Raw genomic sequence first — 20,634 nt, 5'->3', positions numbered from 1 at the left:
AACAGCCAGAGCCCCAGGTAAATGCCAGCTCCTGGGGTCACTCCCCAGCCTCCCTGCAGAGGCTCCCGGGCTCCCAGGGCCTCCCCCTAGACAAGACCCCCGAAATCTTACCCAAACCCCGCCTTTCTTGGTTTGAATAGATGGATCTGGCCTTAGCATGGGAACTCTAGAACACTTCCCCCAGGGGCCCTAAGAGAGCACAGCCCAGGCCCTGCTCTCTGCGGCCCTGCCTCCCGGTGTGAACCCCCGAGGCGGGCCTGCCCTCCTCCCCGACGGACCTGTGACTAGTAAACTTCTCTACTCCAATTCCCTGTGGTCTTGTCTTGAGCCCTGTCTCACCGCCTGACACCCAGGACTGCTCTTAACATGTTACTCTAACCGAGTTGCGACGGGCTGGCCCCAGGAGAAACTTGTGCGAGGTTGGAAGGTGGAAGGAAGAAGCGGTCCTTCCGCGCCGAGGGTCAGGCGGCCGGCGGGGCTGCAGCTTCTGCACGGAGCTGCTGGCGTCTTGGTGGACGGGCGCCCGCAGCCCTCGCAGTCACCGCAGACCTCCTCGAGCTGGTTCTGGGGTCAGGCGACTGTGCAGTTTGGGGGCAAAGGCATGAACATCCTCTGCAGATTACACAGGTGACTGGGCTGGAGATGGCGAGAGAGAAACGTGAATTTCAATTTGTCGGTTTTGCCCGCGGGTCTGCCTGGCCTCGCTCCCTAGTGTGTCCCATCTGGCTCTTTCATGAAGGCGGGCTGTGCTGAAGCGGCGCCTCATCCACCACGGAGGGGGCGCAGCTGCCTTCACCGCCACTTTACCCGTTTCCATCATTAGGTCTCGTCGCTTTAGGAACTCTCTGAGTGGACATGATTGCCGTCAGTCCTTTCTCCCTGAATGAACCTGTGACGTCAGTGTTATGTGTCGATCTGGCTGCTCCGAGGGTGGCCAGATATTTGGTTACACATGGTTCTGAGTGTGTCTGCGAGTGTGCTTCTGCATGATCAACACGTGAGTGAGTGGACGGAGAAAAGCAGACGGCCCTCCACAAGCAGGTGGACACCATCTAACTCACTGAGTCCTGAATAGAATGACAAGGCTGAGAGGGGGACCCTCCCTGTCTCAGCTCCATCGTCTCTGGCTCAGTGTCAGTCTCTTCTGCCTTTGGACTCCTGCTGGACTGGAACCGGCCGCTGGCCCTCCTGGTTCCCTGGCTGCGGCCTTGAACTGGCGCATGGCTGGCTCTCCCGGGCCTCCAGCTTGCTGACTGCAGGTCTTGGGACTTCTCTGCCTCCAATGTCAATTTCTGATAATAATTCTCTTTATATACATATATCTTATATAGTATCTGATTGGAGATATATATATTCTATTTCTATTTCTCTGGAAAACCTAGATAAGCACAAAACCTCAACTGACAAACACATTCCACATAAATAACAGTCACACAGATTTTTAAATCTTTACAAATGCTCTGCTCCAGTGGTCCTTTTAGTATCTCTGTAATTTATGAAGATTGAGTGAAATTTTGAGTGCTGTATTTCAGGAAAGACATGTAAAAACTTGAATTAAGAAATTTTTTAGCCAGAAGCACTGAAAGGCTTATGGTGACTCTCTTCCCCATATGTCACTCAGAATAAATATCAATAATAATCTGTAAAATAAACATAATATACCCAACCAGATTTTCATTATTTCCAAGTTAATTATTTTAATAAATGACAAAATAATTTAAATGCCAAACTCTTTTACATGATCTCTAGCCTCTCTCTCTCTTTTTGATGTTCCTGTTTTTCTGTTACACTAAGTACATGCTTAGTCTAACTATTGGAAGTTATTGTAGACTAATTGCAAAATTGGTTCTAATTTTTTACCCTCAAGTGTCTACCACCTTTGCAATGTGACATTGCAGCTCCTTCCATAAGTAGGTGGAGTCTTGCTCCCCTCCCTTGAATCTGGGCTGGACTGTAAACAAGTTTGCCCGACAGAGTCCAGTAGCGTGGCACAGTGCCAGTCCTGAGCGTGGGTCTCAATTGTCCTTGTGTTGCTTCTCTCTCTCAGTGGTCTATGCAAGCCTGTGCTAAACGCTGGGAGATGAAGACCATGTGGAAGAGAGGCCAGCTGCCCCAGCTGAGGCCTCTTAAACCTGTCTACCACCAGTGGACATCCCAACATGTGATGGAACCCAGCCAACATCGCCAGAGCTGCCTACGTGACCCACAGCTGCCTAAGGATGTAAGAGTGAGCCCAGCTGTGACCAGAAGAACCACATGACACACAGACTCGTGAGTCATAAACATTGGTTCTTCTTTTAAGCCACTAGGTACCGGGGCAGTTTGTTCCACCCCAATAGCTAACTGACACAGAAATCCAGCACTGGGTGTTGTCAAGCTGGAGTGTACACAGAAGAGAGTGGTTGACCCGTCAAAAGGTCTGAAAATCAAGCTGTGTGAAGATGATTGAAAGGATTAGGATATTTAGCACGGAGAGGAAAAATTTTAGGAAGGATATAGTGGCTCCCTCAAAATAATTGACAAGCTATTATGTAAAAGGGGGTTATATTTACCCAGCATAAGTGCAGAAGGCACAATGGCAAACAATGGCAGATATTAGATAATGAGGAACATTGCAATAGAGATATATAAATTATAGAACAGGCTCAAGTTTATCTAGTGGGGATGGTAGCTTACAATGCTGTTTTTGTCATTAGAAATGTTCATAAAGAATGGATGACCTTTTCACAGGTTTGTTCCAAAAAGCAATTTCTTCTTTGGCTTGGATTTTTGACTAGGTGACATATAAGATTACTTATAACTCCAAAATTCTATGTGTGATAAGAATTTGCTTTACTTTCCTTTAATTAAATACACTTTTCCAAAATTTACATTGCTTAAATACCAGTAATATTATTGTTTAGTCCTCTATTCATTTTTATTTAAATTGATGATATTGTAGCTGCACTCTTAGTGGAATAATCTGAACAGCCATCCACCACCTTACCATCATTAGAGCTGTGTGTTAAAATGTGTTCTGGGTTCCAAAGAATTCACTTCAAAAGAAACTGTTGAGTAACAACCAATTTTGAAACCTAAGACAAAAATTCACATGCAGAAAATAAGAGAAATGTATTTGTATTTCTTATTCGGCAAACACACATTGATTTCCTATTATTTGCTGGGTACTGATTAAGCACTGGGGATACGTTAGTGACAAGTAAAGGCATCACCTTCAGCAAGCTTACATTCTAAAAAGGAAGAAAAACAGTAAAAATGTATGAATTTCACAGTGTGAGGTAGTGCTAGTGCTAAGAAGACAAACACAGCAGGGAAAAGAAGCCTAAATTAATGGGAGTCAATCTTTTGGATGAGTGGCCAGGAGTCCTGTCTGGGAAATGACATGTGAGCATGGTTCTGACTGAAGCTAGGAAAGAAATCATGGAAACAAGAGGAGCAATTGACCAAACAGATGGAAAAGTTCTTGGGGAAGAAGCTTTGCAAGGCTCAACCAAAGAAAAGCAAGAAAGACTATGTGTTGAAATGAGGTGAGGAAGAGGGGAGAGTCAGGAAGAATTATAGCCGGGGACAGTGGCTGGGTCACCGAGGCATTATAGGTCATGGAAGAACTTTGTAGCGCACTTAGACTATGATGTAAGGTTGAGACTAGGCACTGGACGTGGTGCGTATTCCATTTCACACAGTTCACTCTTTGGGGGACAATACTTTATGGGTGGGATGGAGGGAGGGACAGAGCTTCTTGGTCCAATTGCTTTCATACCCATTGTCTTCTTTCCCAAGTTCTGGTCCATATAATTGGAGGAATGGATGGACCTTTGTTGCCATATTTTCCAGGCGTCCTTATGAGGCCACTGGGTGAGATGCTGGCAGGGGGAGGGAAGCGGGAGGCTCTGCCTCACTGGCATCAGCAGCAAGTATCCTTTGGGCTCTGGGTATGCCTGATCCTTGGGACTCAGCCTATGGGTAGAGAGTTCTCTAGAGTGATTTCTGTTTGTCTAATTGGACCCTGACTAAAACAAGGCCAAAAACTGAAGCAGGAATACCATCAGGAAACCATGCCAGTAATCTAGGCAAGAGAAGAACAAGGTGAACAAGTTGTTCCAACAGCCACAGACAAGGTGAGGAACGATGAGATTTGGGATCTCTTTTGAATGTAGAACAGAGTTTATGAAAAGATTGGATGACTGGTGCAATAAAAGAAAAGAGATAAAATGTCCTCAAGGTTTAGTTTGAAAGACTGGGTAAAGGCAATATCACTGGTAGACATGAGGAAGATTGATAAAGGAAGAGATCAGAAGGAGGGCGTGTGACTCAAGAGCTCTGTGTGGTGAAAGTCGACAGGACATGGCTATTTGACGTCCATGTGGAGGATCAAGTGGAAAGCTAAGGGCATGAATCCAGAGTTTAGGTCAGCCCTTCAGTTTAGACATATGTTGGGTGGGTGGGTTGCTTTCTCAGAATAACAAAGTCATGGAAATTCAGGAGATTACTTAGAAACTGGCTAAACATAGAGAAATAACTGAGGACTCAGCTCTAATGCACTCTAACATCTGGAAACTGGAGAGGGAATCAATCACGGGAGACATGAAAGGCACTGGTGAAGCAGGAGGAAAAAGAGGAGAGCAGCATTCCTGGAATTCAAGTGCAGAAGGCTTCTCAAGACGCGGTGTCCAGTGGACAAAGTGCTTCGTGTGTCCTTTCTATCCTCCCCACCGCTTCCTCTGTCTTCCGCTCTCACTGTCTCTCTCTGTCAGTCTCGCTCTTTCTTTCTCTCTTTGTTTCTTTCGTGGCTTTATTCAGTTACTTAACCGACAGATATGGAGAGCTTGCTAGGTGTGCTGTGCTGGGTAATTCAGAACTCAGACGCAGGAGGCCTTGAATAGGAATGTTAATAGTCTCTTGGACAAGAGTCAATTTTCCAGACTGTTTCTTTAAACAAAAAGTGATAAAGTTTATTTTTAGAAAATAAGGCATGTGTTAACCTGGAAAACAAACTCCTTATCCTTCATCTTAGGAAAAGAAGGAGATTTGTACCTCACTTCACTCTTTACAGGCATTTTTTCATACAAATAAGATGTATACACACAGAGATATTTTACATTCCACTCTACCGTATTTACTCACAGCATCTTGCAATGAAAAAGAAAATTTAATATTTTCTCACGTAGCTATTCTCTAATTTTGTTTTTCTGCTTGGAAACAGCAAATGCAATAGAATCTCCCCAGAGCCCCTCGTTCTCTGTGACAACCAAGGGTTAAATTAAAAGGGAAGCCAGCTCTGCATCCTGGGCTCAGAGCAGAGCTGAACTGTAGCCCCTTTCATTTCCTTCACATTCTGAACTGCTCTTTCCCCTTTTAGGACTGAGCACAGAGCCTTCATTTTTCTCATCCCAGCCAAGATGCACTCGTAAATTGGGGAGATATCCAGAATATGGGTTGGATCTAATTCTTAAAATCAAAGATAGGTAAGCTCCAAGGTTAAAATTGGAAAGCTCAGGAAATCCTAAGTGCAAACACCACCTTTCAATAACTGGCACATCATTTCCTGCTCCCTTGTCTCTGAAACGCAGGACACAGCCCCACTGCAATCTCTCTTTCTAAATTAGGCAGCACGTTTCAGACACCTAAGAAGCAACTGAGTGAGGCAAGGGATTTCAGAGCTGGAATCCATTCAGCTTTGCTACTGGCTTATTTTATCGCTACATTTTCACACGTGGGGGTGAGAGTTTTAGATTTAATAAAGGTCATTAAAGGAAGAAAATATGGCAGCAAAATAGGACTTGATGTTTAACAGTAAAAAATAGGAAAATTTTTTAAAGAGTAAAAAATAGAAAGCAAAATATGCAATTAAAATTCTACACTTTTAGTTTCTTTTTTTCGCAGCATAATTATGAACCGCGTTATGACAAGTAAGATACGTTAAGCAGACTGAGCCCTGTAAAATAATTGAATTTAACTACAGAACTTTCTGTCTTCAACCTTAATCAAACCACTAAAAGCTTATGTTTATATGTTTATACTCTTTAGTCATTAGGATTGGGATTTAAATGCAGCAGAAAAAACAAGCACCAGGCTCATGTTAACCTACTCTTAGCTCATGGAAACAGCCAAGTTTCTTGAATAAAATGCAAAATACATATCTTAGTCTTATAATAACATTAGGTTCTATTGTAGCTAAATTTATTTCTGAAATATGTATACCCAGAGTGTGCCCAGAGAAATTCAATCTACAGGAGGTCTTAGTGACCTCAGACAAAATGGCTATATTTAGCTAGAGTTAACAAAATCAGACAAAGGGATAATCTTTCCCCTTAAGTCCTCTCATTAGAAGCCATATCTAGCAGAGACCAAGACCTTTCATTGGCTTTCCATCTGCCCAGTTTTCCTGGATAGTGATGATGTATGCTTAGTGACCTCCAATGAAGGTCAAAGAGGAAAGAATCAAGATTAAGATGAAATTGAGGGAAAACAAAGAAAAAAGAAAAGAAAGAGAAAACACAAAGTCTTGTAGACACCTGGAAAAATTAGATAAAGAATTCTGTTGTTGTACTTTAGGGAATTAATGCCATTCTGAGATGAGGTGGATGTGTCCCATTCAGTCTGCCCTGAGGTTTGGAATCCAATCATAGTATTCGAGTTACTCAGCTCTTACCCTTGAGTTCCACTGGTTTTCATTCACTGATGATGTCCAAATATTAGAGAAGAAAATGAGCTGCTTTCAGATGTTTAAGAGGCAAGGGAAATACTACCACTGGGGGTCATCAGTAAATACCATGCGTGGTAGGCAGACTCTAAGATGGTCCCTAGTGATCTAACTCCTCATATTCACAGCCTTGCGTAATCCTTTGCCTTGAGTGCGGCTGGATTTGGTGACTCACTTCTAAGGAATTGAATAGAGCAGGAGCAATGGGATGTCAATTGAAAGATAAAGTTTTAGAAAATATCATGGCTTCCATCTTGGCATCTTTCTCTCAGAATCCACACTCTGGGGGAAACCAGCTGCCACAATGTGAGAAACCTATGGAGATGGTCACATGGCGAGGAGCTTATACTTCCAGCCTTCAGCTAGGGGACCTGAGACCTGTGAAGAGCCCCCTGGGTGAACTTTAAAGTGGATTACCCTCCAGTTGAGTACTGAGATGACTGCCTCAGATATCACCTTGAATGCAGACTTCTGAGAGACTAAGCTGTAAACACCCCACTAAGCCTTATTAAGATTCTTGACTCCTAGAGATAATGAATGTTATTCAAAGATGGTAAGTTTTGGAGTAATTTGTTACACAGCAATAGATAACTAATACAGTACCTTTTCAGTTTGTACATTTAGTTTTACATTCTACCTTTGTTTGATGAAATATGGAATCTACCTCCATTACTTCATAATTATTTAATATAATTATTTTGTGATAAAATAAAGTTACTGAAATATTGCCTACTCTATAGAGTAGCTCATTCATTTCTTAGGTACTACTTTTTTTTTAAATAATGATTTAAGACCTCTGTGAAAATAATAACTTGTTCCTGAATTCTGGGTCCCATTTCTTCCCTCTACATCCATCTAATAGAGCAGAGAGAAGTCATTGAATTCAAAATTAACACATATTTTGTTTTAAAAAGGAGTTGAAATCTATGCATTTGTTTTCTTCATTAGCAATGGGAGTTTATGGTGAACACATTTTTTCCATTAAAGTAAGGAAACATAATATGAAATGGGATGGAGCAATCTCTAGTAAAGATATTAGGGTATCTTTAAGTAGAATCAGCCTCAATAAATATAGTTCTTCTTACCTGTGCTATTATTTATTCCTTATTTGTGTTATAGTAATTTATCTTAGCTGAATATCACGGTGACTCAAAATCTTTGTAAAGATTTTAGTGATAGGAAATAAGAATAATTTCATAAATTCTTTCCAATGGGAGAGAATAATTATTCATTACGGTGGCAAAACAATTTTCTCAGAAAAGAAAGTTTTTTATCAGTAGACAAAGTAGCTAGTGTCATAATCCTCTGCCCACAGGGCACCATGAAAGGGAGGAAACAATCACACTACATCAGAATTTGACATCTAATTGTATAATTGCTGAATATCTCCCCCCTATAATTTTTAATTGACAAATCTTTAGGTAGACTAATAAAGAAAAGAGAAAACTGAAATAAATAAAATCAGAAATAAAAGAAAAGATGTTACAACTGATGCTGTAGAAATAAAAAGGATCATAAAAGACTATTATAAAAAATTATGTGCCAACAAACTGGATAACCTAGAAGAAATGGACAAATTCCTAGAAAAATATAACCCATCAAGCCTGAATCATGAAAAAATACAAATTCTGAACAGAACAATTACAAGTAAGAAGACTGATTAGTAAGCCAAACTTTTTAGCAAAGCAGTGCCCGGGACCAGATGGTTTCACTGATGGTGAATCCTACCAAATGTGTAAAAAAGTATTAACATCAATCTTGCTCAAACTCTTCTAAAAAATTGAAAAAGAAGGAACACTTCCAAACTCATTTATGAGGCCAGCATTACCCTAATAGAAAAGGCAGACAGAGACACTTTAGGAAAAGAAAATTGCAGATTAATGTCCCTGATGAATATAGATGCAAAAATTCTCAACAAAATACCAGCAAACCTAACTCAACAGCATATTAAAAGGATTGTACATGAATATCAATTACAATTTGTCTCTGGAATGCAAGGATGGCTCAACATATGAAAAGCAAATAATGTTATACATCTTATAAACAGAATAAAGAATAAAAATCGCATGATCAACTAAAGAGATGCAGAAAAAGTGTTTGATAAAATTTATTACCTCCTCATAATAAAATCTATGAACAAACTAAAAATAGAAGGGAAGTACCTCAACATAATAAAGGCCATATTAAAAAAAAAAAGTCCACCATTTTCCACCATTGTTATCAAGGGTGAAAAAGTGGAAGCTTTTGCTCTAACAAAAGGAACAAGGCAAGGATGCCCACTCTCACCACTTCTATTCAACATAGTACCTGGAGTCCTAGCCAGGGCAATTAGGCAAGAAAAAGAAACAGAAGGCATCCAGGTCAGAAAGGGAGAATTAAAATTGTCCCTTTTTGCAGATGAAGTGATATTATATGTCAAAAACCATAAAGATTCCATAGAAAAACTATTAGAACTAATAAATAAATTCAGTGAAACTTCAGAACACAAAGTCAACATACAAAATTCAGTTGTGTTTCTGTATCCTAACAACAAATTATCTAAAAAGGAAATTAGAAAAGCAATCTCATTTACAATATCATCAAAAAGAATAAAATCCTTAGGAATAAACTTAACTAAGGAGGTGAAACACTTGTATACTGAATATTACAAAACATTGATGAAAGAAATATAAGAAGAAATAAATAAATGGATGTTCATGAATTGGAAGACAATATCATTAAAATGTTCATACTATGAAAGAAATCTACAGATTAAATGCTATCTTCCTCAAAATTCCAGTGAATTTTTTTTTACAGAAATAGAAAAAACGTCTCTACGATTTATATGGAACCACAAAAGAACACAAATAGCAAAATCAATCCTGAGATAGAAGAATGAGCCCAGAGCATCACACTTCCTGGTTTCAAAATATGTTACAAAGCTACAGTAATCAGAATGGTATGGTACTCGCATAGAGACAGACATGGACAAATGGAACAGCACAGACAGCCCAGGAGTAAACCCACACTTATGCAGTCAATGGATCTTCAGCAAGGGTGCCAAGAATACACAATAGGACAACAATAGTCTTTTCAATAAACAATCTTGGGAAAACTGGATATGCACATGCAAAAGAATGAAATTGGACCCCTCTCTTGCATCATACACAAAATCAACTCACAATGGATTAAAGAATTCAACATAAGACATGAAAGTGTAAAATTCCTAGAAGGAAACAGGAGGAAACCTTCATGAGATTGGTCTTGCAATGATTTCATGGATTTGACACCAAAAGCAAAAGCAGCAGAACAAAAATAATCAAGTGGGACTACATCAAACTAAAATGCTGTTGCACAGAAAATGAAAAAATCAACAAAATGAAAGGCAACTTATGGAATGGGAGAAAATATTTTCAAACCACATATATGACAAAATGTTGATTTCCAAAATAATTGGAGAATAAAGAACTTCTATAATTGAATAATAAAATAACAACCCAATTTAAAAATGGGATAATGCCTTGAATAGATATTTCTCCAAAGAAGATATAGAAATGGCTGACAAGCATATGAAAAAAAAGGCTTGAAATCACTCATCATCAGAGAAATGCTAATCAAACCACAATGAGACATCACCTCACGCCTCTTAGGATGGCTATTATGAAAAAACAAGTGTTGGTGAGCACGTGGAGAAGTTGGAACTCTTACACACTGTGGATGGGAATGCAAAATGGTGCAGCTGCTATAGGAAACTGTATGAATATTCCTCAAAAAGTGAAATATTGAACTACCACACAATCCCCAAATCCCACCTCTAGGTTATCCTAAAGAATTGAAATCAGGACATCTAGAAGTTAGCATTCCCTTGTTAATTGCAGCACTATTCACAATAACAAAAATGTGAAAACAATCTAAACATCCATCAATGGTAGAATGGATAAAGACAATGTAGCATATAGTTATAATGGAATATTATTTGACCTTAAAAAAGAATTAAATTCTGCAATATGCAACAACATGGATGAGCCTTGACGACATTATGCTAAGTGAAATGTCAGTCACAGGAAGATAAATACAACATGATTCCACTTACGTGAGGTATTTAAAATAGTCAAATTCATAGAAGCAAAGAGTGGGATGGTGGTGGTAGGCTCTACAGGGAGGGGGAATGCAGATTTACCAATCGATGGGCATAAAGTTTCAGTTGAACAAGATGAATAAGATTAGATATACGATCAGTTAATTTGCATCAGATAGAGGTTATGTGTATATTAAGATAATATGTAATATAATATAATTAAATATGCAGTAACTCTAGAGATCTGATGTATAACATTGAACCTATAGCCAACAACAATAGGGCAGATCTCATGTTAAGTGTTCTTAACACAATAAAATAATTTTTAAAAAAATGAAAGAGGGGCCAGGCCCATGGCCAAGTGGTTAAGTCTGCTCTGCTTTGGTGGCCCACAGTTCACCAGTTTGGATCATGGGCACGGACTAACACACTGCTCTTCAAGCCATGCTGTGGTGGCATCCCACATAGAAGAACTAGAATGACTTACAACTAGGATATACAACTATGTCCTGGGGCTTTGGGGAGAAAAGAAAAAAAGAAAAAGATTGGCAACAAATGTTAGCTCAGGGCCAATCTTCTTCATCAAAAAGATAAAAAGGAAAAAGATACATTTATTGCATGCATACTATGTTCTAGACATTTTGCTACGTACTTATACACATATAATCTCTTTTAAAAATATAATTTTCCTAACAAGAGGCAAGTTATGCAAGTTAATACCAAAGCAATTTTTCTTTAAATCAGACTTCAAATACTGATTCTACCAGTCAAAAACTAGGACATGAGCAAGATATTTAATCTTTCTAAGAGTTAGTTTGCCCATCTGCCTATCAGGGTTCATAATTTCTGTTTTAAATATTTTGTGAGGATATCAAAAGGAAAAAAAAAGACAAACCCCATTGAGGGTGGGAAGGTGGTGGAATGCCAGGCTTCCATCCATGTCAAAACGTAAGTATCAGTATGACTAAAAGGTGTGCTGAAAATTCCTAACTTTTCAGGAGAGAATAATGCAGAATTCTCTACAGGTATTATCTCCTAATTGGTCTTAGATAACCCAATTCTCCTACGGATGGAGTGCATGCTTGCTTTGAGTTAGCTGAGCTCAGGATTTGGAAAGAGATAAACAGCCTTAAGGCCCACGAGCGGCCCCTCCCTCCAGTGCCACCCCCGTGGTGCACAAGGGCATCCCACCAGCGTGCCCACAGTCATGCAAAGCCGGGTCACTTCAGGTTTTACCATTTTCTTAATGAAACAAACCTGGGATGGTTGTTTGAGTAGCTTAACCTCAACTGGCAACATTGCCATTTCCTCCCACGAATGCTGGTCAGATTTTCTTCTTTCTTCATTTCTACCTCCTTCTCAAAACCTCCACTTTATCGTTTTAATCCCAGGCTGAAGGTGCACTCACTAATTCTCAGATCTTACCATCTCTTCTATTTCCTCTGTCAGGAAGCTGGCAGGTTAACACCGTAGCTGGATCTTTCAGGCAATCGCAAACAAGAAATTCTAAGGATAAACAGCACTTTTAAAAAAATACCTCAGGTGGCCTGGGACTCAGTGGTGGTTGGTTGCTGTTCGGTTGCTCCACGTTGCTGTGAATGTCGATGGTGTCTGTCGTTTGCCATGAGATGATACAGCTGAGCCCTCGAGTCAGATGAGGCTGGATTTGCACCCCTCTTTGCTCCTGACTGACTGTGTGATGTTGTAAAGCTTCCCTTCTGACCCTCAGGTTCCTCATCTGTAAACCACACAGCTGTGAGGGTTAAAGCCAAATTACTACACCAATTTCCTGCATAGTTTTTCTGTAGTATTTTTCTAAATCACGTGTACTTTGAGTATTTACTGTCCTCCCTTAGTATTTCAAAGGAACAGTCATTTTTGTCTGTTCAGCACTATGCTACAGAATCTAGGACTCTGCTAGCATTGGGAGGGAACTGAGTAAGGTTATAAATGAGTCAATAAATGAAATGTGATTGGTGTGGTTTTGACACATGGACGCAGACTATTATAATTAACATAAAGATTATTAACAGTCCTCCCCAACCTTGCGAGGAGGGGAAGGTTCCCACGTCAGCCAAGGAGACTGAAGCTCAGCGAGGTCACCCAGCAATCATTCCATCCCTCTCTAAGTTCGGGACCCCCACCCCCATATCTAGGTTTCTAATTTCGTGAGTAAACCTCGGTAAGAACTGCGCTAGACCAGCTTCCTGACAGCAGAGCCTGAGACGAGGATTTCCGAGCAGGCTCTCCAGGAGTGCTCTCAGAAGAAAGCTGTGAGGAGATAAACAGAAGCAGAAGAAGGCAGGCAGGAAGCTAAGGAAACGTGGTTCACTGCAGTGTGGACCAGCCTGGTCCCCTGGGGAGCGACCCCCACCACAGAGTGGTCCTGCAGTGAAGTAAGTGGGAGGGGGTGGCGATTTTGATCAGAACATCCGCCAGTCCATGCTCTTTCCCATCCTCCTTTTAGAGGGAGCCTGAGCTCTCAGGCGTCTTCTGGCGAGACAGCCTCCGCCAGCCAAGGGCAATTCTCTGGGGCCGGTGCAGTGGACCCCTCGCAGCCCATAGGCGCGAACGCACTGCTGATAAAGGGACTCCCTCAAAAGGGATTTGCTGAGCCCGAGTGGAATCTTGATCTTTCTGCTGTCTCTCCTGAATTCACGTACCTCCGGCAGCTTCCACCCACATCTCCTGAGCCAGTATCAGCCTCGCATCAACCCAGGAACCAGTCTCATTTCCAGCAATGGGGCATCTAGCCGAGGAAACGAGGGGCAATTAAGGGAACATTGCGCCACCAGCCGCTTCATCACCAGCAGGAGTATTTGGGGTTGGTCTCCCTTTAACTTGATGCCACAGTCACTGCCACTGGGCTCGGCTTGCCATTGTCATCATCAGACACCTGACTGCACTTCTGTCCTGCCTGAGCCTCCAGCCGCGTCCACCTCCGGGAACGTCTGCTCGCGTCTTGACGTTTGGATCCTCACGGGGTGCTCACCCTGCCCTTTTGGGTGCTGCCTGGGGCTCACCTACCTGTGCTTACATCTCCTTTGGACTCTCCCTTTGGTTAGGGCTTATTTCCCTGTGCACAGTCTCGGGACATCACCCAGTCCTTTGGATGAACCTGAGCCCGGGTGCACCCTCCCCGGGTCTGCAGCCAGGAGCTCCATGAGGGCAGCATCGTTCCTGGAGAAGCCCAGCCCCGTGGCCTCCTTGTGGAGCACGTACGGGTTTGCACCGCAGACAGCCTTAAAATCCTCCAGACGGAGAGCGCCTGATTGTGCAGAGAAGGTCCATCCCAGAATTCTAACCCCCTGGGGAATCTTTACTGCCTGTCGCAACCCCCACAGATGTCAACACCACCACAAGCTTCCGATCAGAAAGTCTGTGAAGCAGCTGCTGGACACAGCTGGGGTTTGCGCGAACCATGAGGAAAGTGTTTACCTGGAAGTCAAGTATCGGGGTGGACATGCAGGGCACCCTGCGAGCACTGTCTGATTCCTTGGGATCTGGGCGGGGATTGCATAAAAGTGAATTGTTTGCATTCTAACATCCTACACTGAGGACATTTGTGTTACTTGTATTTAAAAAATGCATACAAAAACCTGCATTTAGATTTCCTGGTAGAGAGCAGTAACAATAACAATGCAACAAAATATAATAATAACAACAACAATAATAAATAGTAAGAATAATAGAAGAAGAAGAAGAAGCAGCTGGGCACAACCAGGCAGGAAGGTCTTCTCAGATTACCTGACCGAAAAATAAAAAGCAGAGGGAACAACAGTGAGTAGTAGTAACAAAGATAAATGATGAAGGAGGAAATAACAATGATAACAAACACTAAACCCCGCAGCATCCTGCTCCTTCATCGCAATCCCCTGGTGCATGAGCCACCGGTGCCCTTCTCCATGGGAAGAGCCCTTGTGCCGCATCCTGGAGACACCCACAAAATTAGTGAGACATTTTTCCTGTCATTATGGGGCTTAGAGTTTAGCAAGGGGAGGTGAAACCGGTGAAAATTACCTGTCCTAAGAGGCACGTCGCTCTTACCCCACGCAGGACGGGACAGGAAGCAAGAGGGATCCACATGGATCGTGGTGAGGCAAGTGCTCAGGGAGCAGGCAGTTCCAGGAGAATCTTGAAACGCGTCTTCCCTGTCCTCTCGGCTTCTGATGGTGTAAAGAAATTAAGGATTGTTACTGCTACTTTCTCTGTTGATTTGTTTTTCAGAAGAAATGCAAGTAAGCCAGCTCAAGACGTAAAGAAAACAAGAGGCCAAGCACGACCTGGTAATAGGGCTGGTGGCAGTGTTCAGAGTGAGGCACCGAGGTCCGGAGATGGCAGGGTTAGCTCATCCTGAGAGCAGACGCCTTATGCAGAAGTTGTTAGTCCTGATAGTAGAAGCACAATTAGGACCAAAAGCCACAAAATTGTAATTATTTTTCCTTTTGAGGTTGTTAGAAAAATGCATTATTTAGCCATAATGCCTATAGGAATCCAACCCGTTCCTGCCTGAGAGTGGCAGGGCTTTTTGAAAGCTGAATGAACACTTTCGCTACTCACTTAAAATGACCCGTGTTCATGGATTCTGCTGTCTAGTGTGGGAGACGCAACTTAAAATACACAAATACACTCGCGCAGATTCAGACCTGTAGGACTTGGGCTTACCTCTTTGGGAACATCTTAGTGGGGGCTCTACCCAAAACCGGGGCTGCTCGGTTCTGTGGGGAAAGCAAGAATGAATCAGAAATAGATTCCACTCTGCAGGAAAGGTCAGTCCAGTTGGAGTAGTAGGGCAGACAACCAAGGATAATTCAAAATCTAGAGAAGATCAGCACTGGAATAGTATGGATGACATCGCATGACTCCTGGGGGAAAGGAGGTTGCATTTCAGTGGGAGAAAGAAGTGCTGACTGATGGGGAAATGGGCAAACGATATGAATCGTGAATAGAAGTCTGTAGTTTGGACGTGTCACGAGGACGTGCAGGCTGTCGCAACAAAGCACTGCAGATGGGTGCTGTTCTGGAGGCCAGGGCTCCAAGGTCACGATGTCAGCAGGCTGGCTCCTTCTGAGGGCTGCCAGGGTCTGTCCAGGGCTGTCTCCTCACTTGTGGATGGCTGTCTTCCTTCCATCCATGTCTGTGTCCAAACCTCCTTGTCTTGTAAGACCACCAGTCATACTGGATCAGAGTCCACCCTAATGCCCTCAATCTAGCTTAATTATCTCTGTAAAGACCCTCTCTACTAATGCTGTCGCATTTTGAGGTAATGGGGTTAGGACATCAACATGTGGATTTTTGAGGAGATGTAATTCAGCCTACAGCAGGCAGTGAGCTGAAGAAGCGTATGATATACAAAGAGAATGGTAAATTTTAGTTTGACTATAATATAGTTACGTAAACTAACATAGAAATCAGGCTGGACAAAAGGCTGAAGCCAGATTGTATAGATCTTGAATATCAAAGTAGAAAGTGTGAACTTATTCAAGACGTTAGGGAACCAGAAAAGAACCAGAGCAGGGGCCACATATAAATACAGAATTGTCTGTACTGGTGCAGCGTGCTGGGTACCAGGCTGTGTTTTCCCTCATCGTCGCATTTTACCAGCATCCCATTTTACTCTTTGCAACAATACCTTCACCAGGTTGTATTAGTCTTGTTTCACAGCGCAGTAAACTAAAGTAAAAAACAGTTGTTTCAGCTAATGAATATTAGAGCAGAGAATCTAAGTTAAGTCTTCAGAAGCTGGCCTCACATCCAGTATGTTTTTAATCTCAGACACTGTAGTTTTCATCTCTAAAATTTCAATTTGAGATTTTTATATGTCATCAGTGTCCCTAGTTCCATTCTGAACATATAGGATTGAGTTATAATAACTTTTTTATGTCCTTGTCTGATAATTCTCATCTCTATGTCAGTTCTGGTCAGTTTCTAGCTTTTCTCCTTGTCACGGTTCATACTTCCCCGTTTCTCCAGACGCCTGATAATCTTTGATTGCATACCAGACACTGCAAGTTTTCCCTGGTGGGGTTCTGGAAAGATTTGTATAAATATTCTTGATCTTTGTTCTGGGATGCAGCCAAATTATGGAGAAATTGATCCTTTTTTGGGTCTTGCTTTTAAGATTTGTTAGGTGAGAGGAGAACAGGGCTCCAGATAGACCTAATTATTCCCATTTCTGACGTAAGACCCGCTCTGCCCTCCACCCCATGCCCTGGATCCCGACACTCCCCATGTGGCTGCTGGGAGCGGGCATAATCGTCTCCCCGAGTGTGACCTGGCACGTCACCTCTCCTCCCTGCCCGTGGTCCTCTCCTGGACTCCAGCAGCCTCCTCGAGCGTGTGCGCTGACTCTCAGCGCTGTCTGCTCATCTCCGGCTCCTCTCTGCACAGCTCTCTCCTCAGATCCACGTGCCTACTCCATTTCTTACTAGCAATTTCTATAGTAAAGATTAGGTACATCTGGATAAACTGTACACCTGCCTCACTCCTTGATATAATCTAGAAGTCCTCTAAAGGGAGGGATTATTCAAATTATAATTAACGTTGCGACTGAACCTAACTTTATTTCTCACTTGAATGGAGTTCTATCAAATGAAAACTACCTCTTGCTCAATTACATAATTATAATTTCTGAGAATACTTCACATATGGATCATGTAAACACAGAGATGTGTCAGTTTGATAGCTCAATATCTGAAATCTGGGGAAAACATTTTATTTTACATTTAGGGTTTTTTGTTTACCCCACTCACAAGATACTAAAGGCAAAATTAATGGAACTCTAATATAGATAGTTAATAATTGATAGATGTTGATAGAAATGACATATTTGATATTTACTTGCTATATTTGATGTTTATTATATTAATAATAGGTTAGCTTTGATATATTCAATATTTGAATAATTAAAATAAACATTCTTTGACTTTACAGAACTAGGCAATAATGCTTCAACTTCCACCATTGATTTAAGTGTGTTCTACTCAGTTAAGAGAATATTCTGGAAGCCTTTGAGGCATTGTTTTTAAAATATTGTATAGCTTTCAAATACTATGAAATCTTTGAGACTTCATTTAGTGTATATATGCAACTTGAAATTGCACAACACAAATCTTATTCACACAAATGATACCAGATGTTAAAAAATGATTTTTTTCCTATTACCTTAAATATTTTTATGTTTCTGGAGACTAGGTTAATTGTGGTATATTAACAAAATGAAAGCCTCACAATTTGTCTTTCTTTTATAATCGTGGTTTTTAGATGCTGTGCAGCAGACAAGGTGATCCTGCATGCTGGCACCTAAGCAGAAAATAAGCCCACATTCTCTGCTGGCTTGTGTTTCTGCTCCCCCGCCTGTCTCCTCTGTCGGTCCTGAAAATGAATGATTGAACAGAATGGCCTACATGTGGGGTCCGTTCCTCTTTGTGCCTTGTTCCATGTTAAGATCCTGCAGCCTGGAGCAATATCTCCTCCAGAAAACAGGGAATTATTTAGAGAGCGCATTCGTCCTCTGCAAGGAGGACTCTATGGTTTGTAAAGGCAAAAAGAATGCTTTCAAATCCACACAGATGTCATTCAAAGCTCAAAGCTAAGTGGGAAAAAATTTAAGCAGCCGAGACTTTTAGATTCTAGGCCGAAAGATGCTATATAAGCTGAAATTTGCATTTTCCTTAGCTAGTTAATAGTCATTCAGACTAATAAAATATACCACATAGAAGAATAAAGTGATAGATATGATTTTTAAACCTGCTAAGTAATAGCTGAGACAGAAGAAAACTGTCATAATGCTAATACTTTTATAAAGTGACAATATTATTAATTAATACCAAGTTAGTAAATTAAAAAAAATTATATTTTCATCATCAAACTCCGTTTCCTTCAGTCCATGCCTTCATTTCATTTCACCAGGTTTTTGAAATGCCCTTACCCAACTTGCAGATATTGATGTGGCTTTGCTAGTTCATCCTATTTCATCTATTTCCTTCATAAATGCCAGGTTTCCCAGGACCTAAATGTATAAAAATATGACAGTGGTAAAACTGATTTGGTGCTTTGTTGAGACTGTGTGTGCTCTGAGCCCAGGGTCAGGGATGGGCTGTGAGAATTACACGCCGGGACCCTCAGTGGCAGGCTGGGTGGTGGTCTGTTCACGCTCACGGGCCTGCAGGAAACCGGGCCGGCCAGAGCAGGGAGCTTTAGCATCAATTAGAGGGAACTCTGGCTGGCTGCTAAGGGGAAAAATTGAAGTGAGGAACGAGGCCTGTTGGGGGATGGGGAGAAGAGAAGAAGCCAAGGATGGAGGAGAAAATAATTCCAAAGAAATCCTCTTGGAGATGAGAGATTTCTCCAAGTATTACCACTTGTGGAAATGAAAGTGCATAATGAATGATTCAAACTCTCAGGCACCTATTTTACTATCAGGTCGGAAGACAAAGGTAGACTCTTGAGCCTGGAAAATATTTTTGTTAAAACGAACCTGGTGCATCCAGGAGGCAGGGTTCCGTGAGCTCGGGTGCACTGCCATCCTGGGGGTGTGCGGCTGTGTGAGAATCGCCCTCATGGCAGGGCGCGGGGCCACAGCGTCAGCTTGGGCCTGGCGTCGGGCACGTCTTGCACAGGTGCTTGGGGTCCAGGCCTCCAGGCTCCCCGCGGAGGCCTGCATTTTCCTGCCTGACTGAAGGAAAATTTTTTCTAGCCAAATCCTGTCTCCTTTTTGGTCAGGGGCCCCAGAATTAATCCCTAATTGTCTGGGCCCGACCCAGCACTGTAGATTACAATCAATATTATCGGCTCCAGAACACACGAGAATTCAAATATGACTCACATAAGGGAGTGGAGGAGAGCTGTTTTTGAAATAATAGATACAGTCAGAAATTCTCTAGTAGAGCCTCGGGGGCAGCTCCCCGAAGTGTTTAGGGTATCCGCCTTGGAGCGCAGGCCGAGGACCAGCTGGGACTGCGCCCTCGCCGCTGCCTTCCAGCACATGGTGAGCCCTCAGGGGCTCCAAGGGACAGTCCCCGAGCATCTCAGAGGGCCTGAGCGTCAAGAAACTGGAAGGCTGCTCTTAAACACCACGCAAATGCTGAATTATCAGATAAAAGCATAGACCCTCTTTGGCTGGATGGTGTTTGATTATTATTATTGATATTATCATTTCTCAAAAGAAACTGACATCCTGCAAATGAAGAGCTTCAAAGGAAATAAAGTTACAATCCAAATAAAGAAAGCTGGAAAGGGAGACTTTTTAAACGAAGATTGTCACAAGAGCAGTGACTGTTTCCATGTCATTCAGCAGCGCGACATCTGACACTTTTCCTGGGATGACACACTGCGAGGGACAGCGGCGAGGAGAGCGGGGACCATGGCGTTCCAGGAGTCAGCACGTCCGCGCAGAGCAGAGGGAGTCGCTCTGGATCAGCGATTCCTCCCAGCTCACACTGCGCTTACTTGCCGGTAATACGCCGCTTTGCAGTGTTCCACCACAGCGGCCTTTCCACATCTGGTGTACAAGTGGATGAAGCTTGCTTTCCATTGAGAGGCTGGCCTTTGAACATGGTTAGCCAGGTCTGTAACACGTATGTCCAAAGTTCTCGGGTTTCTTTTCTTTTTTCTAAGGAAGATTAGCCCTGAGCTACCATCTGTGCCAATCTTCCTCTATTTCTTATGTAGGTTGAGGCCACAGCATGGCCGACCAGTGGTGCAGGTCCGCCCCTGGGATCCAAACCTGTGAACCTGGGCCACCTAAGCTGAGCGTGCTGAACTTAACCAGTACTGCCGGGCCAGCCCCCGAAGTTCTTGTTGTTTAAATGTACAAATACAGGTTAAAACCCCCAGCAAGCTGTTGAGAGGGACCTGGAAGAGGGTTGGGTGG

Source organism: Equus caballus, chromosome 2, assembly GCF_041296265.1.
Source record: "Equus caballus isolate H_3958 breed thoroughbred chromosome 2, TB-T2T, whole genome shotgun sequence".
NCBI lineage: Eukaryota > Metazoa > Chordata > Mammalia > Perissodactyla > Equidae > Equus > Equus caballus.
The sequence above is the reverse complement of the archived record's forward strand: the minus strand, read 5'-3'. Positions refer to the sequence as shown.